This window comes from Dasypus novemcinctus, chromosome 15 (assembly GCF_030445035.2).
Source record: "Dasypus novemcinctus isolate mDasNov1 chromosome 15, mDasNov1.1.hap2, whole genome shotgun sequence".
Classification (NCBI taxonomy): Eukaryota; Metazoa; Chordata; class Mammalia; order Cingulata; family Dasypodidae; genus Dasypus; species Dasypus novemcinctus.
Genome location: NC_080687.1, coordinates 40522683 through 40537273, shown reverse-complemented (window position 1 = coordinate 40537273; position 14591 = coordinate 40522683).

The following is a 14591-nucleotide window of genomic DNA, read 5'->3' as shown; positions in this document are numbered from 1 at the left end:
CAAGCAATGTAAAAGAACTGGGAAAAATCCTAAAAAAAAAATAAATAATGGGTAGCTTTTGACTGCGTGTCTTATTTTGGTAGAAAGCCCTCTTTGCTTTTAAGGAAAGAGATGTGCAGGCAATAGAACATGGGACAGAATAGTGTTCTGCATGTAGTAGACAATGAATATTTGTGATATTGCATAATTAGATCTAATCAATAGATGTCTTTATATCCACAGTTCCTTGTGTGCTGTGGAAATGGAGCCAGTCTTTGTTTTATTTCCTCTGCCTTAGCTTGCTTCTCCAGGCAACTTGTATCTGACTCATGTCTGATCTCTCCCACCAGTCCACCCCAATCCCTGAACCAGGCTGGACCAGCGTAGGAAGTACATTTATTGCCTTTGCCACTAGTCTCCTGGAGACTTGGGAACTGGCATATGCTCCCAGAACCAAGATGGGATGTCTGTGCTGTAACCCCCTCACCCCACCCAGTTGTCTTTGCAATCAACCAGCTTTGGAACCTTTGACTCAGTGAGCTGTTTCTGGTAGTCTTTGAAACCCAGTGCTCTCTGTTTCTCTCTTCTATCCTCTACTCTGCCTCCAGCCTTCTCTACTAGTAATGTATTACTTAGTCAGACTAAGCATATACAAAGCAAGGGTATACCCCTACAGAGAGATGGGGAGGTGAGGGAGAAGGGGAAAAATTTGGAAACAATTATATGTTTGGTGTTTTTTTAAATGATCAAAGTAGGGTTAGGGAAAAGTCACAAAATTATTTGGTTTCCTTATATTTGTTTTGTGGAAGATTGGTGTTTTTCTTTTTTAATTTTTAATAACATCCCGGGGGGGGGGCATCACCATACTTTTTTCAGAAATTAGAGCTTTTAATGATTTAGTTCATCCTTGATCCCACTGCCACCCAATCACAAGACTTGGGATTCTGCTTAGACTTGCTCTTCTTCGTTCGGACAGTTAGTTGACCAACTAAGCCCTTCAGTCTCTATCTCTAGAACAGGAACCCTGCCTGGTTGGATCCAAAACCCTGAACCCTGGAATAGTAACTCCTGCCGCTATTCCTCCACCTGCCTGTGATCGGTTTTTGCCAGATAGAATTGCTGGCCACCCATTGCCTGGCTATATAGTTGGAGGTGGTATGCCTGGGCCTCTTTTCATGTCTGTGCTATTTGCTTCTGGAATGAGTTACTGTAGCCTCTGTGCCTGCACCGTTAGATGGCAAACTCTAGGGTCTGTACAGCTGAGCCAGTTTTCACTAGTATCTAGTATCATCCATGAAAAGGATGACCACTTAGTGCTCAATGTATTGAGGCCAGACTAAGGCCTCAATCACTCCACATGGTCTGTGCTTAAATGAGGAATTTGCTATACTCCCACTGCATAATGTTCCCTTCCGCTAGATGCACAGTAAGATTACCCTTGAGCAAGCTAACACCAGAATTCCTTTTCATTTTTGCTTCTTGAATGTTAATAAGGGGGCACAAGGTAGAAACCCAGAATTATTCAAGAAGGATGGTTAGTCTGGTAGCAATTTGCACATAATCATTCCAAGGGACTGAAAAGTTGACTAGTGACCTCAGTGGACTTATCACCTCCGGGATTTGTAGAGCCACATAGTATTTCAATGCTTTGTGTACTAAAGTGTTTCTCCACACTAACTTCTTAGCTGATGTTTCCCTTTGTTCATTATCAGCCTCCAGTTTCACATTCCAGTCAGTTTTTAGGAATGGCCAGATTCCACTATCATAGACGTGCCTGCAGTGCCTTTCAGTGCTCTTTTAAAATAGTACTTGATATTTATGCACGTACATCAGCTAGCAGCAAGTACATCTATTGCCGTAACAAAGCCCTGTGTTTGATAAAATATGTCTTTGTTTATTTTCATAAGGCAAAAGAGAGGCTTTCATTGTGTCATAGGGTTGCTTTTTAATGAAATGCTGCCTTAACTACTAGGACATGGGAGAGTGAATTACGAGGCTGGCAATAATCCTGCAAGAAAATATCTGATTGATTTGTACTTTATAATTGGTGTTGCTTCATCTGTAAACCGTTCCTGACACACCTCCAAGAAGTTGTGTTGTTTGTTTGTTTGTTTGTTTAGCAGGTACTGGGGATTGAATCCAGGACCTCGTGCATGGGAAGCAGGCACTCAACCCCTTAATCTACATCTGCTCCCCAAGAAATTTTTACTACTACCTGCTTTACGCTTCCCCATACCTGGGCCAAGCTATAATTTTAGCACCAGTACTTCTTGACTAGAACTGTTAAGCCATTTGTATTTCTTTACTTAACTTTAAACATTCCAAGAGCAGGGACCCTATGTTATTGATCTTTATACCTCAGCACCTAGTAAGCCTCCTGGCATTGAATAGGTGCTCAATAATTTGTTGATGAGTGAATAAATCAGCCAAGCGATCTAAGTGTGTGTGTGTGTGTGTGCGGGTCCAGGTAGAAAGGAGAGGCTGAGGATGTAACCACACGATTCAGGTATCGGATTATTAAGGTAATCTTAATTAATTAATCTTAATTACTTCTAGATGGTGCTGGAAATGAGATGACTTAAATGATGTTTTCGATAATCCAGGTAAAAGTCCCATGTTTTTACCTCCTATAAACAGGATATTTCAAATAAAATCCTTGCCATCCCTTTCCTCTACCCTCTAAACTTAAACATAAACATACTCCCCTTTACCCCCCACAGAACAATTTGGTCATTATTGAAGTCCTTATTTTAAATTGATATGTAGGACATATTTGTAAAAAAAGACAACAAATTTTAAGTTTTCAACAATAGAAGTTGTTTAACCTCTGTGTAAAGTTCTTGACAACAAAGTGAAAACTTAACAATTCAATTATATCAAGATATAATTTGTATATGGGCCATGATGTGAACCATTGTCTATGAGGTGCAGAGGTGCCCAAAGATGTACTTACCAAATCCAATGGATGTGTCATGATGATGGGAACGAGTGTTGTTGGGGGGGGGAGAAGGGGGGTGGGGGATGGGGTTGAATGGGACCTCACATATATATTTTTAATGTAATATTATTACAAAGTCAATAAAAAAATAAAATTAAATTTAAAAAAAAGATATAATTTGTATATAGAATAGAATTCTTATAGGACAAGTGATAGTACATTTTCGCTGGATATATTCTAAACCTCACTTTTTTTCAGTGCTTTTATTGTGAATGATACCATTTTCACTCTAAAAATTCTTTGGCCCTGTGGCAATGAGCCCTCAGTAGGCTCTGAGGTGCCAAGATTCGCCCGTTTCTAAAACCTGCATATGATTTGGGGGTTTGGGAAGTAGAGCAGAGGGTGGGTAGACTTATATATTTTGTTCTGAATTTCTATAGTGTATGAATATTTTACATAAAAAATTTGTGTTTGTATTACTTTTGCCATGTTTGAATGTTTGGGAAAAAACTCCCTCCCACTAACAACTTGGCTTCTCATTACCCCAAAATAAAGGTTTCGTTCTGGGGCAGTTGTGTTCTTCTTTTCTACATTATCCCCAAATGGTGTTTGTTCCACTTCTGAGTACAGAATAGTTTAGTGACATAAACTGTGAGAACCAGTATGTTCCAACCCTTTTTTAAATTTTGTTTTAATTTTTGTGGACCAGCAAGAGGTCTGGGCTGCTGGGCTGGACTGGGAGCTCTGTCTAGGAGAATGAAGTACAATCTTCTGGTTAGGACTATGCTGTGGGGATTTGGCAATGCTCAAGATGATGATCAGAGGCCAAAAGGGAAACTGAATTAAAAAGCCAAGTACACTGTCCAAATGCATTGTCAATCCAGCATGAGGCAGAGAGAAAGTGGAGTGGAAATTAGAGTAGATGAACAAATGTGAGAAAATTCTGAGCAGAATGAGGCGCTTGTTTCTATGTTACCAGGGAACCCCAGGGGCAGTCAGGATGGTCTAAACTTGGCTTAGTCTGAGTGTGATGACAAGCAATGTTTTGGAATTCCTTTTGTTCTTTGGAAGGAAAAGGAGCAAAGCTACTTTGTTCCAGGCACTGCGTTAGACACTTGACGTACGTTTCCTCATGTAAACCTCACACAAGCTCTGGGAGTTAGGTATTTTCATATCCATTTTACAGTTTGGAAAACAACCTGAGAGGTTATCCAAGATGGTGTCTGCATCGGAGCACCAGTCTCTCTGCCCGCCCAGCCCCCTTCTTTCCAACCCACCACACCATTTTCTTTATCAACTTTATAGTGGTAGAGTTTACATACAATAAACCACATTGATTTAAATTCTACAATGTGATGAGTTTTGATGGATGTATGCACCTCTTCAATCAAGATACAGAACCATCCATCAATCCCCATACTTTTCTTGTCCCTCTTTGTAGCCCATCCCTTCCTCCACCCCTATCTCAGACAACCATTGCTCTTCTTTGTGTCATTGTAGATTGGTTTTCATTTTCTAGAATTTCATACAAATGGGATCATGCAGTATATATGATGATCCTTTCAGTGTACACAATGTTTGTGAGACTTAGCTCCTGTTGTATCCATTCTTTTTCATTTCTTTATAATAGTGTTCCTCAACCTCATCAATACTGACATTTGCGACCAGGTGGTTCTTCGTTGTGGGGGCTGTCCTGTGACTTGCAGGATGTTCAGTAGCATTCCTGTCCTCTACCCATTAGATGCCAGTAACACCTGTCCCCTGAGTCCTGGCTATCAAAAATGTCTGCCAAATGTTCCTGGGTGGGGGTTGGGGTAAAATCGTACTTAATTAGGAGCCACCACTGTATAGTGTTCCACTGTGAAGAGAGCTACTATGAGCATTCACACTATTTAAAAAGAATGGTTTAGATTCTGTCTACATGGAGGTGGGGTGACAGGCTGACTCTCAGCTGTGTGAGTCTTTGATCCTATGTTACCATATTCAATAACTTTAATTGACTGCTCCCAGCCACCTGCTGGGATAAAGATCATAGCATATCTTCCATTACTCCTAGACTGAGAGGTGAAATCTAACAGTTCACCCCTCAAATCTGTTATGGCCTTGGTGGCTTGCTTGACCAATATGGTGCAGCAGAAGTATAATTCTGAAACTTCTGAGTCTAGGTTGTAAGAAGCCTTACAGCTTCTACTTGGATCTCTTGGTCTCTCTGGGAGTCCTCAGTTGCCATGTAAAAATCCAAACTACTCTGAGACCAACTGCCTGGCGACACCACCTAGCTGGAGAGACATTCCAATACCAGTTGAGTCAAGCCTCCCAGCCATCCCCACCAAGGTGCCAGGCACATGTTTGATGCCATCTTGGGTCTTCCAGATCAGCTTGCCCACCAGCAGAATGCCACCAAATGACCTCTGTCAGTGCCTCCCTAAATACCTGACCTACAAAATCATGGGCTATGACAAAAACACAGGTTGTATTAAGCTGCCGAGTTTTGCATAGTTGGGACCACTCTGTTGTAATATCTTCTGGTTCCCAGTGATGACTCTTAGTTTCCAATCCTGGAATAAGAAAAAAAAAAAATCCGCCTTTTTTTCAGTCACCACCTGGATAGAAATAAGGTCTTCCTTCCAGATTTTCTGGGTGTAGCCAGCCAAACATTATCTCTTTACTTTCTGCAAGGAGAGAGGCAAACTCTGCAATCATGCATGTCACTTTCACCTGTACAATTATAGCCTGAAGGAAATTCTTTAAAAAGATAAATGCTCCAATTCTAGGGTATTAGAATTTCTCAATTTAAAAGACAAATACACAAAAATCTGATATTTTATATTCCTTGGTGATATTTGTCGACTGTGAGGAGGATTCTGGGATTATTAAACGTAGTCCTAGTTTTAATGGCTGTGTTCAGGATTACTCTTAATTTTTTATTTTATTATTTTGAAATGTGTGTGGTTAAATTCTCTTCCTCTGACTTAGGAAATATTATGTTATGCACACAAGGGTCATCTATACCTGACACTGATACTGTTCAAAAAGAAAAAGAGTAGAGACGGAGGATCTTGTAAAAAGACCCAAAGATTTACCTGAAAAATGAACATATAATAATAAACTCTGAGGACATTTACTTGGTGGGGATTTCAGCCCTGAGCTCTTTGCTTTCATCTCTTTTCAGGAATATGATGCTTAAGGAAAATATTAGTAATGTCTGCAGAGATGGATTAATGAGTTCCAGGGCTGACTGGATTCCTACTCAATCAGATGACTCAGTGGTTTTGTGGTTTCTGACATCAGCAGAGCCCATCAATTAAAATCCAGACTGCAATTAATGTGCTTTAAATTATAAACACTCTGAATAGGAAATAGAGGAAATCATGGGGGATAAGTAGAATGTGTTAAAAATGTAAAAGGCAGGTAGAGGCAGCATGACTTAAGGGACACTGAAGTGAGAATCAAACATCCAGTGTTTGAATTCTGCGTTTGTCACATACTAGTTGCAAACTTTGTGAGTCTCAGTCTCCTTATCTGTAAAGTGATAATAGCTGTCTTAGCTAACTCATGAGGTGATTGTGAGGATGAGAATGAATGAAATGGGACAAAGCATGTACACGTGCTGGTTTTTCAGATAAAATATTTGTTAAAGCAAACCAAGAATGGAGATGGAGGTGTGTCAGGTTCAACTGAGGCTGGATGTTATGCCTGAAATTTTCTTCTTGAATTTCTTTGTATTAAACTGAATTTTCTTTTAAGATATCAAAGATCATAGTTTGAAGTTGTTAGCATTAGCCCTCTAACTCTTGCAACGGATGTGTAAGTGATTGAAACAAATGTGAATCATGTTTAAAAACACTTGAAGGAAGTGACTTACCTGATCATGCATAATCCTACCCTAGATTCATAGTTAACATAGTTACTTTACTTATTTTATTCATTAATTGGCTTAGTATCTATATACATATTTAGATATTGATTGGGTGTAATTATAAAAGATATTTATTGAGTCCAGGGATTGTATTTTGAAATTATTGTAATTTCTTTCTTGAAGTATTTCATGGGAAGTATGTAACAAAAAATAAACATTAAAAAAAAGAGAGAGAGAAACCTTTTTTGGGTGGAGTTGGCTAAACTGTTAATGCTATTTCCCCACCCTCCTCACATACACATGATGTTTGCTTTTAATCTTAAGGCAAATTATAAAGCTTGTTTACTCTGTCTCCTACACAATCACTCTGATTCTGAACACTCTTCTCCTTTACTTATCCCAGACCTCAGTCAAATATCAAAGCATAATACAAAGTCATATGAAGGGGGTTCTCAAAATTATTTTTATAACTGCTGCTTTTCATGTAGTCATTCGTCCTTTGTATATCTTTGCAATTCTCATGCCACACAATTCACCCATTTAAACTGTGGAGCTGGCCATGCGCAGTGCTGATGCGCTCAAGGAGTGCCGTGCCACACAGAGGTGTCCCCCACATAGGACAGTCCCACGTGCAAGGAGTGTGCCCCGTAAAGAGAGTCGCCTAGCACGAAAGAAAGTGCAGCCTGCCCAAGAATGGTGCCACACACATGGAGGGCTGACACAACAAGATGATGCAACAAAAAGAACACAGGTTCCTGGTGCCACTGATAAGGATGGAAGCGGTCACAAATGAGCAGGCAGCAAATGGACACAGAATGCAGACAACTGGAGGGGGGGGGAAGGGGAGAGAAATAAAAAATAAATCTTAAAAAAAAAAACAAAAAAATTATACAATTCAGTGTGTTTTAGTATATTCACGGACTTGTGCAACCATGACCACAATCAATTTTAGAACATCCAAAAAGAAGCTCCATTCCCATTAGCAGTCACTCCCCATTTTCTCTCAACTCTTCACAGCCTTGGCAATTACTACTCTACTTTTTAAATTAGTGTTACAGCTTCATATTTATGTTTAACCCCCTCACCCCTGAGATGGCTCCCTTGTCTGCTCATTGTGTCTGCTCACTGTGTCTGTTCATTGTCTGTTCATCTTCTTTAGGAGGCACCGGGAACTGAACCCAGGACCTCCCATGTGGGAGTCAGGTGCCCAAATTCTTGAGCCACATCCACTCCCCACTTGTGACTGCTCATTCATGAGCTCATTGCCTCTGCTTGTTCATCAGCTCATTGCCTCTGCTAGTTCATCATCTCATTGGATCAGCTCATTGCAACAGCTTGTAGCATCTGCTTGTCTTCTTTAGGAGACGATGGGAACTGAACCTAGTACCTCCCATGTGGGAGGTGAGCACCCAACTACTTTAGCCACATCCACTCCTTAATCTACTTTTGTCTCTATAGATTTGCCTATTCTGGACATTTCATATAAGTGGTATCTATAATACATGGTCTTTTGTGAGACACTTCTTTCAGTTAGAATGTTTTCAAGGTTCATCCATGTTATAGCATGTTTCAGTGGTTTATTTCATTTTATTGTCTAATAAGAGCCCTTTGTATGGGTAGAACACATTTTGTTTATCCATTCATTAGTTGATAGACATTTGGATTATCTCCACAATTTAGCTATTATGAATAATGTTGCTGAGAACATTCATGTAGAGTTTTTGTGTTTACATGTTTTCATTTTTCTTGGGTATATGGCTAAGAGTGGAAATGCTGGGCCAAATGATAACTCCATGTTTAACCTTTTGATGAACTGTTTTCCAAAGAGGCTATACTGTTTAAAACTCCTGTCAGCAGTGTATGAGGGAACCAATATTTCCACATCCTTGCTAACACTTGTTATTATTTGTATTTTGATTCTAGCCACCCTAGTGGGTGTAAAATGGTATCTCATGTTTTGATTTGCATTTATCTGGTTAGCTAATTATGTTGAGCTTCTTTTTGTGTGGTTATTGATACTTTGAAAGTCTTCTTTGGAGAAATGCCTATTCATATCATTTGTTCATTTTTAAATTGGGTTATTTATCATTTTATTCTTGAGTTGTAAGAGTTTATATGTATGTATATATTAGATTCAAATTCCTTTTCAGATATATGATTCATAAATATTTTCTCCCATTCTGTACATTGTCCTTTCACTTTCTTGATGATATCCTTTGAAGCTTGTAAGTTTTTAATTTTAATGAAATTTAATTTATATATTCTTTTCTTTGGTTGCTTGTGTGTTGATTTCATATCTAAGAAAGTTTTACATAACCCAAGATAATGAAGATTTTTAAGGGTTTTATATTTTAGTTCTTCTATTTAAGTCCATATTCCATTTCAAGGTAAGTTTTGAGAATGTTGTGAATAAACAGTTCAGGTTCATTCGTTTGCATGTGGATATCCAGTTGTCTCAGGAGCATTTGTTGAAAGATTATTCTTTCCCTATTTAATTGTCTTGGCACTCTTGCCAAAAATCAATTAACAATAAATTTGAGGGTTTATTTCTGGACTTTCAATTCTACTCCATTAATCTATATGTCTGTCCTTATGCTAGCAGTACACTGCCTTGATTACTGTAGCTCGGTAGTAAGTTTTGAAGGAGAGAAGTGTGAGTTCTCCATCTTTATTTTTCTTTTTCAAGATTGTTTTGGCCCAGGAACTGCTAATGAATATACAGTGCAGTGGTAGTTCAAGAACTTCTGCAAAGGATAGGAGAACCTTGAAGATGAGGCCTATAGTGGCTGGCCTTTGGAAGTTGACAACAACCAATTGAGAACAATTATTGAAGCTGATCCTCTGAAACTGCACTAGAAGTTGCTGAAGAACTCAACGTCAACCATTCTACAGCTGTTGGGCATTTGAAGCAAATTGGAATGGTAAAAAAGCTTGATAAGTGGGTGCCTCATGAGCTGATCAAAAATTTTAAAAATTGTCATTTGAAGTGTCATCTTATCTATGCAACAACAATGAACCATTTTTTTTATCAGATTGTGATGTGCAACAAAAAGGGGATTTTATACAACAGCCAGCAATGACCAGCTCAGTGGTTGAATCAAGAAGAAGCTCCAAAGCACTTCCCAAAGCCAAACTTGTGCCAAAAAAAGGTCATGGTCCCTGTTTGGTAGTCTGCTGCCAGTCTGATCCACTACAGCTTTCTGAATCTCAGTGAAACTATTACATCTGAGAAGTATGCTCAGCAATTCAATGCATTGCACCAAAAACTGCAATGCCTGCAGCCACCATTGGTCAACAGAAAGGGCCCAATTCTTCTCCACAACAATGCCCGACCACATGCACAACCAACACTTCAAAAGTTGAATGAATTGGGCTATGAAATAGTTTTGCCTCATCTGCCACATACACCTGATCTCTCGCCAACTAACTACCACTTCTTTAAGCATCTCGACAACTTTTTGCAGGAAAAATGCTTCCACAACCAGCAGGATGCAGAAAATGCTTTCTAAGAGTTCATTGAATCCTGAAGCATAGATTTTTATGCTACAGGAATACACACACTTACTTCTTGTTAGCAAAACTGTGTTGATTGTAATGGTTCCTCTTTTGATTAATAAAGATGTGCTTGAGCCTAGTTATAATGATTTAAAATTCATGATCTGAAACTGCAATTCCTTTTGCACCAACCTAATAGTATGCCTTTAAATTCCCTTTAATGTTTTATAATTCATGACTATAATTAGGTGGTTTGTAATGCCCCTCTTTCATTCTTCAACTTTAGTAATTTAGGTCTTCTCTCTTTTTCCCTCATCAGTTTATATAAAAGTTTGACAATTTTGTTGATCATTTTAAAGAACCAGTTATTGGTTTTGTTGATATTCCCTATTGATTTTCTTTTCTCTATTTCATTAATTTCCACCCTAATCATTAATATTTCTGTCCTTCTTCATGCTTTAGGTTCATTGCTTTTCTTTTTCCAGTGTCTTAAGATAGAAAGTTATAGATTTGAGATCTTCCTTCATAATATAGACATTTATAGCTATAAATTTCCCTGTAAGATTGCTTTAGGCCAGGGGTTCTTGAATTGAAATTCAAAAAGAAATTATTCTTTTGGGGCCGTGTTGGTGTGGATGTGATAATATTTATTAAATAATACATGGTATAGTGTAAACTTCTTGAGGAATCTGTGGTTTTCACTGACACAAAGGGAAACAAAAAAGGTTAAGAACCCCTGCTTTATGCTCAACCCATGTTTTGATATATTGTGTTTTCATTTTTATTCATCATAAAGTATATTCTAATTTCCCTTGTGAGTTCTACTTTTGGCTCATGAGTAAATTAGGAGTATATTTGTGGATTTCTCAATTTCTTTCTGCTATTGAGTTCTAAGTTCATGCCATTGTGGTATAAGAACAATCTTCATATGATAAATCATTTTAAGTTCATTGTGGCTTGTCTTATGGTCTAACATATGGTTTATCTTGGAAAATGTTCCATGTGCACATGACAAGAATGAATAATTCTGCTATTATTGAGTGGAGTGTTCCATAGATGTGTATTAAGTTTATTTGGCTTATAGTAGTGTTCAAGCTGTTAAACTTATTGGGGTCATTTGTACGTGATAAATTGTTTTTCCCTTGCGCTTTCAAGTTTTTCTTTCAAAGTTTTTATTATGATATGTCTTGGTATGGATATTTTTGTCTTTATCCAACCTGGGATTTATTGAGCTTCTGTAAGTGTAGATTAATGTTTGTTATCAAATTTGAAAAATTTCCAACGATTATTTCTTCAAATACTTTTTTGCTCCTTTCTCACTCTTCTCTACATCTCTTACTCCCATGATAAACATGTTGGTGAGATGAATGTGACACATTTCTCTGAGGTTCTATTCATTTTTCTTAATTTTTTTTCTGTTTTTCAGGTTGCATTATCTCTATCAATCTGTCTTCAAGTTTGCTAATTCTTCCTTCTTCCTGTTCAAATCTACTGTTGAATCCCTCTAATGAATTTTTCCTTTCAGTTATTGTACTTCTGCATTACTGAATTTTCATATTTATTAATATACATTTTAAAATTAATTTTCTCTATTTGATGAGACATGGTGATTATATTTTACCTTCTTTCATATTCTTTGACATTATGTATAATAGCTGCTTTGAAGTCTCTGACTGGTAAGTCTAATATCTGGGCCATCTCTGTTGCCTGCTTTCTTACCTGTGTGTGGATCACACATTCTTGTTTCTTGTAGTTTTATTTGAACACATAGATGTTTTCATGTAAATAGATAATATATAACAGCACCTCTGGATACTGATTCCTTACTTGTGCCTCTGGTTGATGTTGCTGGTGCTTGTTTAGTGACTTGGCTGGACTATTTGAGTGAAGTCTATTTCCCCTGTTTCTGATGCCATTCCTCAGCAAGCGCTGCCTTGGGCATGCATATGGTCACCCTGGAACGACATTGGCAGGGCTCTTTGACTATAGCTTTCCCTAATCTCTCTGTTAAACTGACTGCCTCTGTTGATTTTACACCCAAAAGTTAGTCTTCACTTTTTGTCAGCTGATGGTTCAATTGTTTTCAACAATGCCTTGAGGGGATGGTGTTGGGATAGGACCTGGGAAGTTAGGGCTTAAAATGTACAGGGTTCCTATTTGGAATGTACAGGTTTCCTATTTGGAATGATGGAAATGTTTTTAGGTAATGGATGGCACAAAATTGTGAATGCAGTTAACAACACTGAAATATATATCTGAACATGATTAAATGGAGAAATGTTATGTTGTATATTTGGTAACAGAATAAAAAATATTTTTTAAATCTTATAAAACTGCACTATATAAACAATGAGTCCTAAATTAAACCATGGACTATAGTTAATAGTAAAATTATAAAAATGTGCTATAATCAATTAACAAATGTTCCACACCAGTGCAAGATGTTAATGATAGGGTGGTGAATGGGAATCCTGTATTTTATACATGATTATTCTGTAAACCCACAATTTCTCTAATAAAGAAAAATAAAAAACAATAAATAATGCCCTGGGGCATATATTGCTCCACAGTCTGGTCCAATTAACCCAGGCCCCTCTGTAAGGAAAGTCTTTGAGACCAGTCTTTGTGATTTGTTCCAACTCCAAGAGAGCTGTTTTTAACTCTCTTTCTCTGATTATCTAAGGTAAAATTTTGGCTGGTCTATAGTATAGGTAATTGCTCCTATGAAGCTACTAGCCTTCTCTTAATTACTCACCACCCAAACCTCCATTGTTTTCAAATCTCCTTAGGCTTGAACTTCCTCACGCTATGTTCCAAATAAAGTCAGTTCTCTTGGAGAAAGCTTTGGAGCTCTCTGTTCTTATGGCATACCTCTCTTCCTGGGCAACACCTCTTTGCTACTACAGCCCAGGAGTTGCTAATGGGGAAGATGAATCCCTTTCTTAGAGTGATACCCCTGTTTTATAAGCAGGGCACTGGGTTGGGGGATAGTATTCTCTGGTTTTAGTAACTTCCTTCTCTCAGTGTGGAACCTATAGATGGAGCAAGGACAAACACAGCACCAGGATTCTTGGCTTGCAAGACCTAGAGAAGAGGCCTTCACTCTGTGATTTAGGGCTGGGTAGGAGGAGAGAGTCCCCAACCTCTTTGTTGCATTTACTTGGAATTTATTCTTTCAACACAGAGCTGGGAGTAGTGGTCATGAGAAAGGCTGGTGACCTGCCCTTTCTGGTGAAATGCTGCAACCTTTGATTTAGAAGTGGGAAGATGGGGGAAGGTAGATGGAAGAGGGAGCCCATCTTGGTCACACCTGCCCAAAGCAGAGATTCTCTGGGAGAGGGAGCAGATTATGGCTCATGTGCCATAGACTCTTGCTGTTCTTACTGAGATTTAGTAGATTTTATGAATTAATATTTCTTTCTCCTACCCCCCCCCCCACACTGGTGTGGCACTCTCACCACAATTGATGGAAAAACATTTAGATATTACTGTTAGCTATAGTCCATAGTTTACATTAGGTGTATTTTTCCATTTACTTTCCTATTACTAACACCTTGTAATAGTGACATATATTTGTTTTAGTTCATGGAAGAATATTCTTCTATTTGAACTATTAACCACCTTCATTATCCACAACAGGGTTCACTATGTAGTACAGTCCCATGTTTCATCCTCTAACTTTCCTTCTATTGACATACATGAGCCAAAGCTTCCCCTTTCAACCACAATCACACACAGGATTCAGTGCTGTTAATTACACTCATGATAACTTGCTACCATCATTTCTATCTATATCCAAACATTTACAATCAACTTTATTTAAAAAGGTGAATAAATTAAGCATCAGCTCCCCATTTTCTACCCTCATTTTGCCTTCTGATATCCTCTGTTCTAGATAGTAACTCCATGAGTTTGCTCATTGTATTTTGTTCATATTAGTGAAATCATATAATATTTGTCCTAAATGTTTCTTCATTTGCTGTGTGCCCTTAGGACAATTTTTAGAAATGTTAAATAGTTGTTTTAAAAATAATGTTCACTAGTTATAGTTGTCTCACTGGGGAGAACCTTGGAAGTCCTCCTTCCACCATTCTGGAAGTGGTCTTGTTAATCTATTGCTCTAGGTGTAATGCACATAAACCAAGGATCTAACCTTGATATTACTAAGAAGTGTTCAGTGACTACAATTAATCAGCCAACTTAAGATTGAGTTACAATTGGTATGGGGCTAAGAGAGTGTGGGATACATCTGTAAATCTGCAACCACTGCTGGTAAATAATTCAGACATTTTCTGTCAGTGTGGAGAGACATTAGTTAAA